General features: G+C 44.4%; 1 protein-coding gene across 1 annotated transcript in view; it reads right to left on the bottom strand.

Annotated features, from left to right (window-relative positions):
• FHL1 (four and a half LIM domains 1) overlaps window positions 1-12082 on the bottom strand; it is a 61286-nt gene that overhangs the window by 48783 nt on the left and 421 nt on the right. The window lies entirely within an intron of this gene.

Here is a 12082-nt window from a genome sequence, read left to right as displayed (position 1 = left end):
CTGATCTTCTCACCCGGGCTTCCTGGCGAGCTGGCCACAATGAGTAACTGCATGGAGGTTCTGGTGTTGGGTCTTATGCTACCACAAGCCATGCGATAGCCTTTGGCCCAAAGCAATCCAACTCTGACCAGGATATTGGCTCAGAGTCGGCGTGAGCTCACCAATTGTCACTGTTGCTCATGACAGCATAAGTGCAGGGTCAAAAAAGCAATCATGGGATTGTAGGGCAGGGCATTATGTTAAGTCCAGGGCCCTTCTCCAACACAAAGATGGCATGATGTCCCAATGGTGGCAGACAAAGCAAGGCCCAACCCAATGCTCACACAGACCTGTCCAGTAACTACTGTGCAACCAGCCAGTGGTCAGCGGAACTGGGCCGCTCCCTTGGAAGCTCACCCTTCCACTCTGCGGGGGGAGGGGGCCCAGGATACCAGTTACATCACTCCAGGAGAAGCACTTCTCTTAGTCACTAGCGCTGAAAAACACACATTGCACTTGTATCTGCAAGGTAACAGTAAAAAAGTGCCTGATACAGTCTTTGTATTTCTGAATCTTAAGGGGTTTTTAAATAGATTTGGGGGGCAGTTTTAGGTTTGCAGGGAAATTGAGCAGAAAGTACAGTTTCCATTTACCTCAACACCTCCCTCCTGATTTCCGTGGTTAATATTTTATATTACCGTAGCACGTTTGTCATAACCAATGAGCCAATATTCACACTTTTATTATTCCTTAAAGTCCATAGTTTACATTGGTGTGGTGCATTCTATGGATTTTGTCAAACGTTGAAGGTTTTCTCCCCTTTAGAGTACATGCTGAGGAGCGATGAATCACCTACCTTACCTCGAGACAATTGTAATTGCTTTAGCTTTGTAAAAGGAAGTGTCATAGGATTATAAGGTAAACCATTTGCTTCTTTTTAATGATTCATGGTTTCAAAGTTTGTCCCTCCCATAGTCCACAAACACATTCACCTCTGATTATCTGAAAACCAACCGTTCACCACTCTCAAACCTCCAGCACGGCCCCAAACTTGAAAGGAGTCTGGAGAAATGATTGGACCACAAAACAAAAAGTAAGAAAAACAGCCTCCTAAACGATAGCTGACATGTTGGAATTAGTCAGTCTTGTTGGCAACTCAGTCTGGAGAGGTTTACAAAAACAGCTTTGTCATGAGAAAGCAGAGCAGTGTGAGGGCAGGAGCATCAGGAGACAGAAAAGACGAGGAAGAAGAAAATGGGGAGCGGAAGACGAGAGAGGGCAGATGCAGTGGCATGCAGGAGTGACAGATAGACACTAGCTGGACAGCCTGATGGCAATGAAACAGACCGCCAGCCAGATGCAGAGAACAGTGATGTGGACTGTTTTCTTCGAGGGGGTAAGGGAGGAAGGGACAAACTGCATCTCAGTACTCTGGCCCCGAAATTGCCTAATTATTCTTCCATCTCAATACATCAATGGGAAGGCAACGTTTAACATATTAAAAGCTTGCTTTGCACCTAAGCGTGGAAAGATGGTATGCCTTCCACCCGCAAAAAATGCCCTCTGAAACCTTCTGGAAGGCTCAAGGGATAGGGTTTGTTTACTCCTGTATACTGATTATGTATATACGCTAGCTAGAGATATAAATATATAGAGATGCAAAATATTTACTCTCATTTTTTTCATTTTTACTTTGTAAGTGTAAAGCAAAATTCGAATTATTTTATTTGTCCTGTTCTTGGGGGATATGACAGCTCACGGTAACTACTTTAGAAGAACACAGACCACTTTTCTGTTTTTATCAGAATCGTTTCTCTCTGGGCTGGAATCTAATCTTACAAAGTGGCTCTCACACCAAAGCAGATCAGTGGTTGCCTGAGGATGGGGGCAGAGAGAAGAATGTAAGGCCAAAGGAGCACAAGGAAAGTTTTGGGGGAGTGATAAAAATATCCTACCTCCTGTTGGTGGCACTGGTTTCGTGGGCACATACATCTGCCCAAACTCATCAAACTGTATGCCTTAAGTGGATGCACTTTATCATCCATAAATGATAATCAATGAAGTTGATTTTAAATTATCTCAATCATTCCACAATGTACATGTGCACCATATCATGTGGTACCCTTTAAACATACGCAATTTGTTGATTATTCCTTAATAAAGGAGGGAAAAATTTGACATTAAAAAAGGGGCTCTAGCTGGAAAAAAGGAGGGGGCTCTAACAAAGGCAGGCAGCTTTATCCATAGATGCAAGTATAAACGTTCACCTCCTATTAGATATCTGGCTGCTTGGTTTCTTTCCTTCGCGTGGTTAGGTGTGCTTACTACATTGCAAAATTCCTTCCCAGGTCCTTCCTTAAAAGAGGCAGAGCTTTTTTGTAGCCTAGAAGGGAAGGGCCTAGGATTTGAAAATTTGAACTGACCCTGGCATCTGGAGATGCAGAATCGCTGACAAGGAACTTAGTGTCCCCTTAGCTTCCAGAAGCTACCTGGCTGAGGAACTGATCATTTTAGGTATTTGAAACTACAGTTATTTACAGGCTGTTTCTTAGAAGCTGTTGAAAAACATAAAATCATGTTAATTCAAATCTCTAAATCCACTACCATGGCTTAGTGATGCAGAAATGTTTGGACTTGGGGCGCCTGGGTGGCTCAGTCGTTAAGCGTCGGCCTTCGGCTCAGGTCATGGTCCCAGGGTCCTGGGATCGAGCCCCGCAGCGGGCTCCCTGCTCCGCGGGAAGCCTGCTTCTCCCTCTCCTACTCCCCCTTGCTTGTGTTCCTGCTCTCGCGATCTCTCTCTCTCTGTGTCAAATAAATAAATAAAATCTTTAAAAAAAAAAAAAAAAAGAAATGTTGGGACTTTATGGCTGCTCTATGTGCCTGTGTCTACTCTCTGGTCTCTAAGAAACCTGGGTGGGAGGGGGGAGACACCTGTTACTTGCCTTCACCTGGCCACGTATAGCGCAGGTGATGGATTATGCCTGGGCTTCACAAACAAGAATGATGTGTAAAACCAATCCTCGGTGTCTTCCTAATGAATCACGCATTTCCAATGTGACACGAGTCAAGCCGTCTTATCCACACCCGAAAACTGAAAGCGAATAACAAGTCTTAATCAAATACAGAACTTTAGTTTTGTCCTCTCATCAAAAATCACCTTGACGATAAAACCTGTGTACTCCCAGCTATCATTTTCTTAGTATTGAAAAGTAAATTTAAACCCTTGTGACTATTACAAATTCTTGTGATTATGGTGCATATGGAACGCTTTCTGGCTTGGAATATATGTAAGACGCAGAGAGTTTTTATGGGGGTAAATAAAATATGCATTCTAGGGTGCCTGGGTGGCTCAGTTGGTTGAGCGACTGCCTTCGGCTCAGGTCATGATCCTGGAGTCCCGGGATCGAGTCCCGCATCGGGCTCCCTGCTCGGCAGGAAGTCTGCTTCTCCGTCTGACCCTCGCCCCTCTCATGTGCTCTCTCTCATTCTCTCTCTCTCAAATAAATAAATAAAATCTTTAAAAAAAAAAATGCATTCTACTAGCACTGAAGTGCTGACAACAAAGACTTATTTCGAGTGTTCTTTTTCGCGGTTTCACCGCATTTAAAAACCAGTGCACGTATACCTTCTGTGCATTTTAGATCCACGGCAGTTCAAAAATGAAGCACAAGCAAACCTCGCTGGTTTCAATACAGAGGAAAAGCCCTTTTCCGAAGAGAAGTACGGTGTACTCCAGGACGCCAGGAAGAGCTGGTTGCTCTCTGACGACGCACATACTCATTAGCAGGCAATAATGAGGAACAGGAGTAAAAACGACTTAAGAACACACCCCTAGGCAAGGGTACAATTTTCTCATTTGTTCAAATGGTAAGCCCTTGGCAATGAATATCCAATCCATATTCATTATCTCATGTAGCTGTAGCTTTGCTGGGGCCCCGGCTGTAGACGAGGGAGGATGTCGTGTTCGCGGCTTTCTGTGTCTATGCAGCCCGCGTGATGTCCATACGTAGTGCGTGCTTAATTCTAGTCTCCTGGTGACGTTTCTCTACTGAGGGCCGCCAGCTCTCCTTACCCCACACCTGCTCTGGAGAGCAGCTTCCCTGCTGTGCCAGGCAGAAAATACCTGCCCGGCCCGGGTTGGGGGAACCCTAATACTGGCGAGTGGGGTCGGATGAATGGGACGATGTGGCTACACGCTGAGCCCAGAAAAGGCAAATGGGGAGAGTCTGCTGGACTGAAAGGGGAGTGACCCCAAGAGTGAGAGAGACACACAGACCAAGGAGACGCAGAGCGAGCGAGCTACAGGAAGAAAGGAAGAAGGGTAGGGGAGGAAAGAGAGGGAAGCTTACGGACGGATTTCATAGTGCCACATTACAACCACCACTCTGTGGGCCTGTGTTAGGCAGCATTTGGTACAATTTTGTTAACTTCCTACCGAAGTCTGGAAGCAGATGCCATCTTTAAAATTTCCTTCCTACAATTTGAACAGACATCCCATTTTATAAAGGAAAAAAATTTCATGCAACAATGGCCCTGTGGTCTTCCAGACTACCATGTGGGAAGACTCTCATAAAGTCATTTCTCACTTCTGCGACTACAGGTACTTGGTACTCGCTCCACAGGCCAGGGGAAATTAAACTGAGGGCTAGATGCACGAAAGAGCTTCCCCACTACTAACACTCAATTTCAATAAAGCAGACAAGAGGACAAATTCCTGTAATGCTCCCAGCTGATTTTTTTTTTTGGTAAAGATTTTTTTTAAGTCCTCTCTACGCGCGGTGTGGGGCTCGAACTCACAACCCCAAGATCAAGAGTCACAGGCTCTACCGACTGAGCTGGCCGGGTGCCCCTACTCCCAACTGTTTTGATCATTTTCTGAAATTGGGAAATACTTGGCCTTTTTGGTATCCTTTAATATAGTTAATATACTTCCACCATAAAAGTCTGTTCTTTTGAGGGACAGGCCAACAAAAAGTTCGTGACTGTGAAGAGTTTTTATTTAGGAAATAAAAACTTACCCATGGGGGCACCTGGGTGGCTCAGTCGGTTAAGCAGCTGCCTTCGGCTCAGGTCATGATCCTGGGGTCCTGGGATCGAGCCCCACGTCGGGCTCCCTGCTCAGCGGGGACCCTGCTTCTCCCTCTCCCTCTGCCTGCCACTCTGCCTACTTGTGCTCTCTATCTCTCTGTCAAATAGATAAATAAAATCTTAAAAAAAAAAAAAACTTACGCATGTACAGAGGACCTAAAACTTCAAACTGGAACTCCAACACTAACACGCTGTATGACCTGGAAGCAGATGCTCAACCTCTGTGAGCCTCAGTTTACTTATCCATAAAAGGAGGGGAAGTGGGTCCTGACAGCCCTTTCTAGCATGGGAATTCTATCACTCAAGTTGGAGGAGGAGAAATTTTAAGGAGCTTATGTGATCGTTCTCCAACTCCATAGCACTGTTCCCATTTCACTTAGGACTATGACTTCTCTCTAGAGATGCAATAGTAACTCAAAAAACCTTTTGGTAAAATTCTTAAAAAACGACTTAGGCTACATTTGCAAGTTGGACTCTCTGCAGTGCACTCGCTCAAGTCCACCTTTAAAAAGAAATACGGGGGTTGGGGTGGGAGGGATGGGATGGCTGGGTGATAGACACTGGGGAGGGTATGTGCTATGGTGAGCGCTGTGAATTGTGCAAGACTGCTGAATCACAGATCTGTACCTCTGAAACAAATAATACATTATATGTTAAGAAAAAAAAAAGAAGATAGCAGGAGGGGAAGAATGAAGGGGGGGAAATCGGAGGGGGAGACGAACCATGAGAGACTATGGACTCTGAAAAACAAACTGAGGGTTCTAGAGGGGAGGGGGGGTGGGAGGATGGGTTAGCCTGGTGATGGGTATTAAAGAGGGCACGTTCTGCATGGAGCACTGGGTGTTATGCACAAACAATGAATCATGGAACACTACATCTAAAACTAATGATGTAATGTATGGGGATTAACATAACAATAAAAAAATTTTAAAAATAAAATAAAAAGAAATACAAAAAAAAACCTCACTAATTTATGGGTGGTGGGTTATAACTGATTTTTCTATTCTTCTTTAAGCTTTTCTGTGTTTTCTGAACTTCCCTACAATGAGAAAGTACCACTCCTGTCATGAAAAAGTTGGATTTTTGAAAGGATTCGTGCATTCTTGCAAGTTTTATCAGATTTCTCAAGTCTACTCTAAAATCATGCGGGGGCAGGTACAAAATCCGTATCACGATGCGTGCCCATACCCAGCGCTTGATCACCCCAGTGGCTGATTGCTGCAGTCCGAGCCACAACATTATTATTATAACCAGAATCTATGGCTCCCAGACCTATGTGGAAATCAAAGCATGCATTTTATCTAAATAACATTTCTTTTTTTTCCTCCCAGCATCCTGGCCCTTGAGAATCATGGTTGAAATTCCTTTCCAATTTAAAGTAAATGAAATGAAACATGAAGTCCTCCTTCTACCCACCAAAAAAAAAAAAAAACAAAAAACAAAAAACTGCTTGCCAGACAAAATATGATTGCTATTGGGCTGTTTTTTTAATTTTTCCTCTTGTTATGTTCGAAAACACAACACATCAAAAGTTAAAATATTTAGCTGTCAAAACAAAACACACCCCTCATATGGAAAACACAAGTATGAGTTTGATGACGTTTATTATAAAAACAACTTCCACAGCAAAAACAAATGTTTAAATTGTTTAAAAAGATGACAGAACCAAATGCTGTCATTACTAAGTTCTACAAGACAGTCCCAAGAGGTAGAAGGTGAGCCGCAGAAAGAATATAAACACCATTAGCTAACTTCCAGTGTGTCATGGTTATCAAAACAGTGTTTGAAAAATTCAAGTAAGATAGCAAAGATAGCAAATGAAGTTCTCCAAAATGACAATTACAGGCTTAATTTGGGTAGATCCCTAGAACAAATTCCCTGTTGACTTCAATTATCAGTGGAGGAAAATACGGTGATTCACCTCCCCATTCTCTACCTGAATGTAATCCATCATCTATGACACGTTACCTCTGAAGTCTCTTTTATCCAGGACCAGTTACTCACCTTTCTGCAGCATGCTCAACTCACCCCCCTTCACCGACCACAAGATTTAGAAAGCAGCAAGGCACCCGGGCTTAGTCATGGGACTTACGTTCAAATCCCAACTCTCCCACTGAGTTGTGCAATCTTAGACAAGTTACTTTCCTAACCTCATCTGTGAAATGCGCATCGTTCCTTTGCAGAGTTTCTGGGAGGATCAAATTACACAGTGGGTGTAAATTCAATGAATGTATTTTCTAGAACTATAGCAGGCCCTCAAGTAATGTCCATTCCCTTTCTCCCCCTACTCCCGGCCACTTACTTCCAAGTATGATCAAATTTAACGTTCACGGTTTTAATTACTCTCAAGCAAGCTCAATGGTATATAGGACATGTAGTAATTTTAATGTTGTTAAGTAAGATTTTGAATGGAGCATGCCACAAGGGAGATGGTACAACGACGTTGTGCTCAAAAACCATGAACTTCTTGAAGAGTAAGATGATCTTTTTTTTCTTTTCTTTTCTCTTTTTTTTTTTTTTAAAGATTTTATTATTTGACAGAGAGAGAATGAGAGAGAGAGAGCACATGAGAGGGGGGAGGGGCAGAGGAAGAAGCAGACTCCCTGCCGAGCAGGGAGCCCGACGCGGGACTCGATCCCGGGACTCCAGGATCATGACCTGAGCCGAAGGCAGTCGCTCAACCAACTGAGCCACCCAGGCGCCCAAGATGATCTTATTTTTGATGTCTGCTTCCAACCCTGACCAGCCGTAAGACCTGTAGCAAGTCACTTTGCTTCTCTGAGCCTGGTTCCTCATGTATAAGATGAGAAGAATATAGAATGTATACAAGGGCCTGGCACAGCGCAAGTCCCGTAGATGGTAGCTCTTACTGGTCTTTTAATTATTCAGGTCGACGTACTGGGACTAGTCAATTTTAAGACTAGTAGGGTGAGTTCAGCAAACACAATGTCTCGTCGAGACGCTGTTACTGCTTTCTACTCTGCCTGAAGTTACGTTTTACTGCATCTCATAGAAGGAATTCCATCAACCTCAGCACAACTGCCATTTCAGGTCAGGTAATTCTTTGTTGTGGGGGCTGCCCCAGGTGATGCAGACTGTCGAAGCCAAATCCTTGGCATCCACCTGCTAGACACCAGCAGCATGCCGCATCCCAATTCATGACAGCCAAAAATGTCTCCAGACATTGTTCAATGTCCCGTTTGGGGGGGGGGGAACTGCCCCAATTAAAAACAACTAGTCTAGCACTATCCACAAACAGGGCAATGCACAAAGATCTCAGGAGGTACCCCGGCAGGAGGGTGAAGGTTTACTAGAGCTACTCTTCAGTATCATTCACTCTTCTGGGTTCCATCATCCATTATCCACAACCCAAAGTTGACCACAGAATAATTTTGTTCGGCCCCCTCTGCTTTCAGAAGATGATTTTAAGTCACAGGAAGGAATGCTGGCCTGGCCGCTGTCTCCTCACAGCTCCATGAGGTGATATAAAGTATGGAACTTAAATCAGGAAGTCTCCTATGTCCTATGTACTTCACATAAAACGTATCTTTTTCTAAAAAAGGCCATAGACCTTGGGGCGCCTGGGTGGCTCAGATGGTTGAGCGTCTGCCTTCGGCTCGGGTCATGATCCTGGGGTCCTGGGATCGAGTCCCGCATCGGGCTCTCTGCTCCTTGGGAGCCTGCTTCTCCCTCTGCCTCTCTCTCTCTGCTTCTCATGAATAAATAAATAAAAATCTTAAAAAAAAAAAAAAAAGGCCATAGGCCTTAAGACCCTTAAGATAACTTATAAACCAGGTGCCTGGGTGGCTCAGTCGGTTAAGCATCTGCCTTCGGCTCAGGTCATGACCCCGGGGGTCCCGGGATCGAGCCCCACGTCAGGCTCTCTGCTTAGCGGGGAGTCTGCTACTTCCTCTCCCTCTTCCCTGCTTGTGCTCTTTCTCTCTCAAGTAAATAAATAAAATCTTTTTTAAAAAGATGACTTATAAACCATATTATTACCCAAAATGAAAAAGTATGTCTTAGTTGGGAAGGTGAGGTACTATTTATACCATGAATATTTCCCTGGCCAGAAATGACTCCACTGTGCGCATGGTTGAAGCATGTTTAATGTATATAAAGTGCTATGTTAATGCCCCAAAGACTGTGGACACCCCTTGATTATTCAAAACAAATTCATGGTCTGTTTTTCGTTTTAATAACTGCCCCAAAAGGCAGGAGCCATTTCTTAACCACCATGTATCCCTGCACCTAGCGCAGAGCCTCCAACACAGGTGGCAACTCAGTAAATGTTTGCTGAATAAATGAATGGTCATATATTCTGCTTAATTAAGTACTCCGTTGACAAAGGAAAAAAAAAAGAACCTTTCTTTGCTCTTGTCCAGCAGGAGCTGAAAGAAAGGATCTTTTTAAGAGAAAATAATTACAGTCTACTCCCTTTTACCCTAAATCCAAACAACTGGAAAGTTCAATTAACCAAAAAAATGTCGTAGGCAAAAGTTGGGGAATGCAGCCAAATAGATAAGGCCTAAAGTTCAAGCAAGCACGAACATTTGTTCAACTCCCAACTCTGCTGGCACCAGAGGGGGGATAAGGGAGGGGTGTGGGGCAGAAGGGAACCAGGAGGTGGGGAGCAGAAAAACAGGGATCGGCCTCTGAAGGTTGGCTTCCATTCCTTCAACAAACTGTTATTTTTTTTTAATGTCAAAACTTTAGGGGTGAGGGTCAAATTTATGCAAAGGCTTGATTTGCCAATTATTCTTCCAGTGGCTATAAGCAAAATCTTTAAGACTATTTAGAAAGACATTTGATCATACTTCCATTAATTTCTGAGATTTCTTCTTTTTTCCCCCCTCCAGTCCTGCAGGGCAAACAAGAGGTTCTCAAAAAGCTGGCTAAAGACATCCATTTACTCCTCTTGTCTGGAGAAACTGAAGTCCCCACCACCCATCAACATGTTTCCCTCTTTTTACCACTCTCAGCATTCTATTCCTAAGAGAGAAAACAATCAGACTTAAATTGTATTTTTAAATGCATAAGTTTTAGATTGTTGCCTGTATAGAGAATGTGTATCGCAGTAACATTAGAAATGGTGCATTTAATAGTGCTTATTTAAATGCACCTCATCAATCTGAGACCAGAATCTCTATTTCCAGTTTAGTATTTCCAGTAAACAAAGTAATTATTTAAGTGGTCCATTCGTTTGGTAGATAACTAAATTAGCTCCAGTGCACTGGTATCATACAAGAGGAATCTTACACAAATTTTTTTGAAAGTTTCACTCAAAAATCTAGACTTGGTTGGGGGAAAAAAAAAAAAAAAGCTTTCCTTCTCCAAAAAATTCAATATGGGAATGGAAGCGTAGAATTTTAAAAACCATATACGGTTACAGATCCTATATGGTAGTCTTCGACTACATACTTATTGCAAGGCGGTTTGTACAAATCATGGCCTATCTGACCAACTTCCTGTTGCATAAAGATTATATTTGCTCTTAAAAATGTTAAATAACCATTTTTAAAGACTGAAGGTAAAGACTAGATTGGAACCTTATGTAACCAAAATAGGAAAGCACGTATAGCCTCACCACATTAAAGGCGTATGCCTTTTTAGTATGTACTCTTCTTAAGCAAATACAAGCATGAGTTTCCAAAGGCAAAGCTACCATCCCAGAAGCCCTTGCTTCTTCAGTGTAAAGAACGGGGAGGGTTCTGTTCCTGGAGAAGATGAGTTGGGGAGGGAAAGGCTTTGCAAAATTCCAAGGGATTCATAATTTAAACTTACGCTATTCTGTAAATGTTCACATCAAATTTACATTAAAACTGTCTTAATCAAGATAACGAAAAAAAAAATTATTCCTACTGCTCTATAAGCTTGCCATAGATTTGATAACCCAGGGAAGAATTACAGGCAATTACGAAATGATGGTTCCAATTAGGAAAACTGGATTTGTTCCAAATTCAAATCAAAGGGGGCTCAGAAAATCCCGACGGAATAATTTAAACGAATACAGGGGGACTTCCAGCAAAGACATATGTTTATTCTATTATTACCTCTTCTAAAAGTCAAGCAAAATGCTAACACGACGTATCTCTTGCCCTTCAGGAAATTAAAAAACCAAACCTGGAGTCCCCTTTATAAACCCTGTTCTCTCTTCTTTTCCCAAGGGGTCTCCCTGGCACAGGGTTTTTATTGTAAAGGGCAATCCAAACAAACCTGAGAAACTCGCACAGTCCCCAGTGCAGAAAATAATACAGCACTGAACACGAACCACACACAGTCTTCCCTTGCTCCTTTGCACACCTCTACCTAGTCCTGGACGGCTGAGAAGAGGTCACTAGGAATGGAAGAGAAAGAGAAGGAATGGAAGAGAACGAGAAACTTCGAAAGCACAAACCTCTCTCCCAGAACCTAGAACAAACAGCACCTTGTAGGGATTTCACGCTTTTCGAGGCGGAAAGGTCACACCCTGCAGTTCTGAAAATCCACCTTCTAAGGCTCAACCCACGTGACAGAACCTTCCTCTGGCTTCTCTAGGTTCCACGCTGGAGCTGAAATCCCCCACTCTCCCCACCCCCATTCGCCCACCGCCCACCCCCGCCATCCCCTCAGTAGGAAGAACCGCTGCGGACCCTCCCCGCCCCCCTCACTCTCTCTGCACCCCACCCCCAACTCCTCCAACCGCCCCCCAGCATCCCCGTCGTCGAGAAAACCCCGCGAGCCCGCTCACCTCCACGGCCCGCTTGTCCCCACCCCCGCCCTCTTCGTTGTGCGAAGCCGGGCAGGTCCCCCCTCGCTCCCTCCCCATCCCCGCCACCCCGGAGGAACACGCCCGGGGGGGCGGGGAGCCCCCGCCTCGCCCCCGCCCCGCGCCCCCCAGCCATCTCGGCTGAGAACACCTAGGGGTGCCCCCACCTCACCCCGCCCCCACCGCCCTCCACCCTCCGGAGGAAAACCAGGGGCCCCTTTCCCCCGCCCTGCCCCCCCATTCCGCGGAGAAAGCACCCGGAGCCCCCCC

The sequence above is a fragment of the Mirounga angustirostris genome, unplaced genomic scaffold, assembly GCF_029215605.1.
Source record: "Mirounga angustirostris isolate CCGP_5_RB_7025 unplaced genomic scaffold, mMirAng1.0.hap1 SCAF_11, whole genome shotgun sequence".
Classification (NCBI taxonomy): Eukaryota; Metazoa; Chordata; class Mammalia; order Carnivora; family Phocidae; genus Mirounga; species Mirounga angustirostris.
This window is presented reverse-complemented; position numbering and strand designations above follow the sequence as displayed.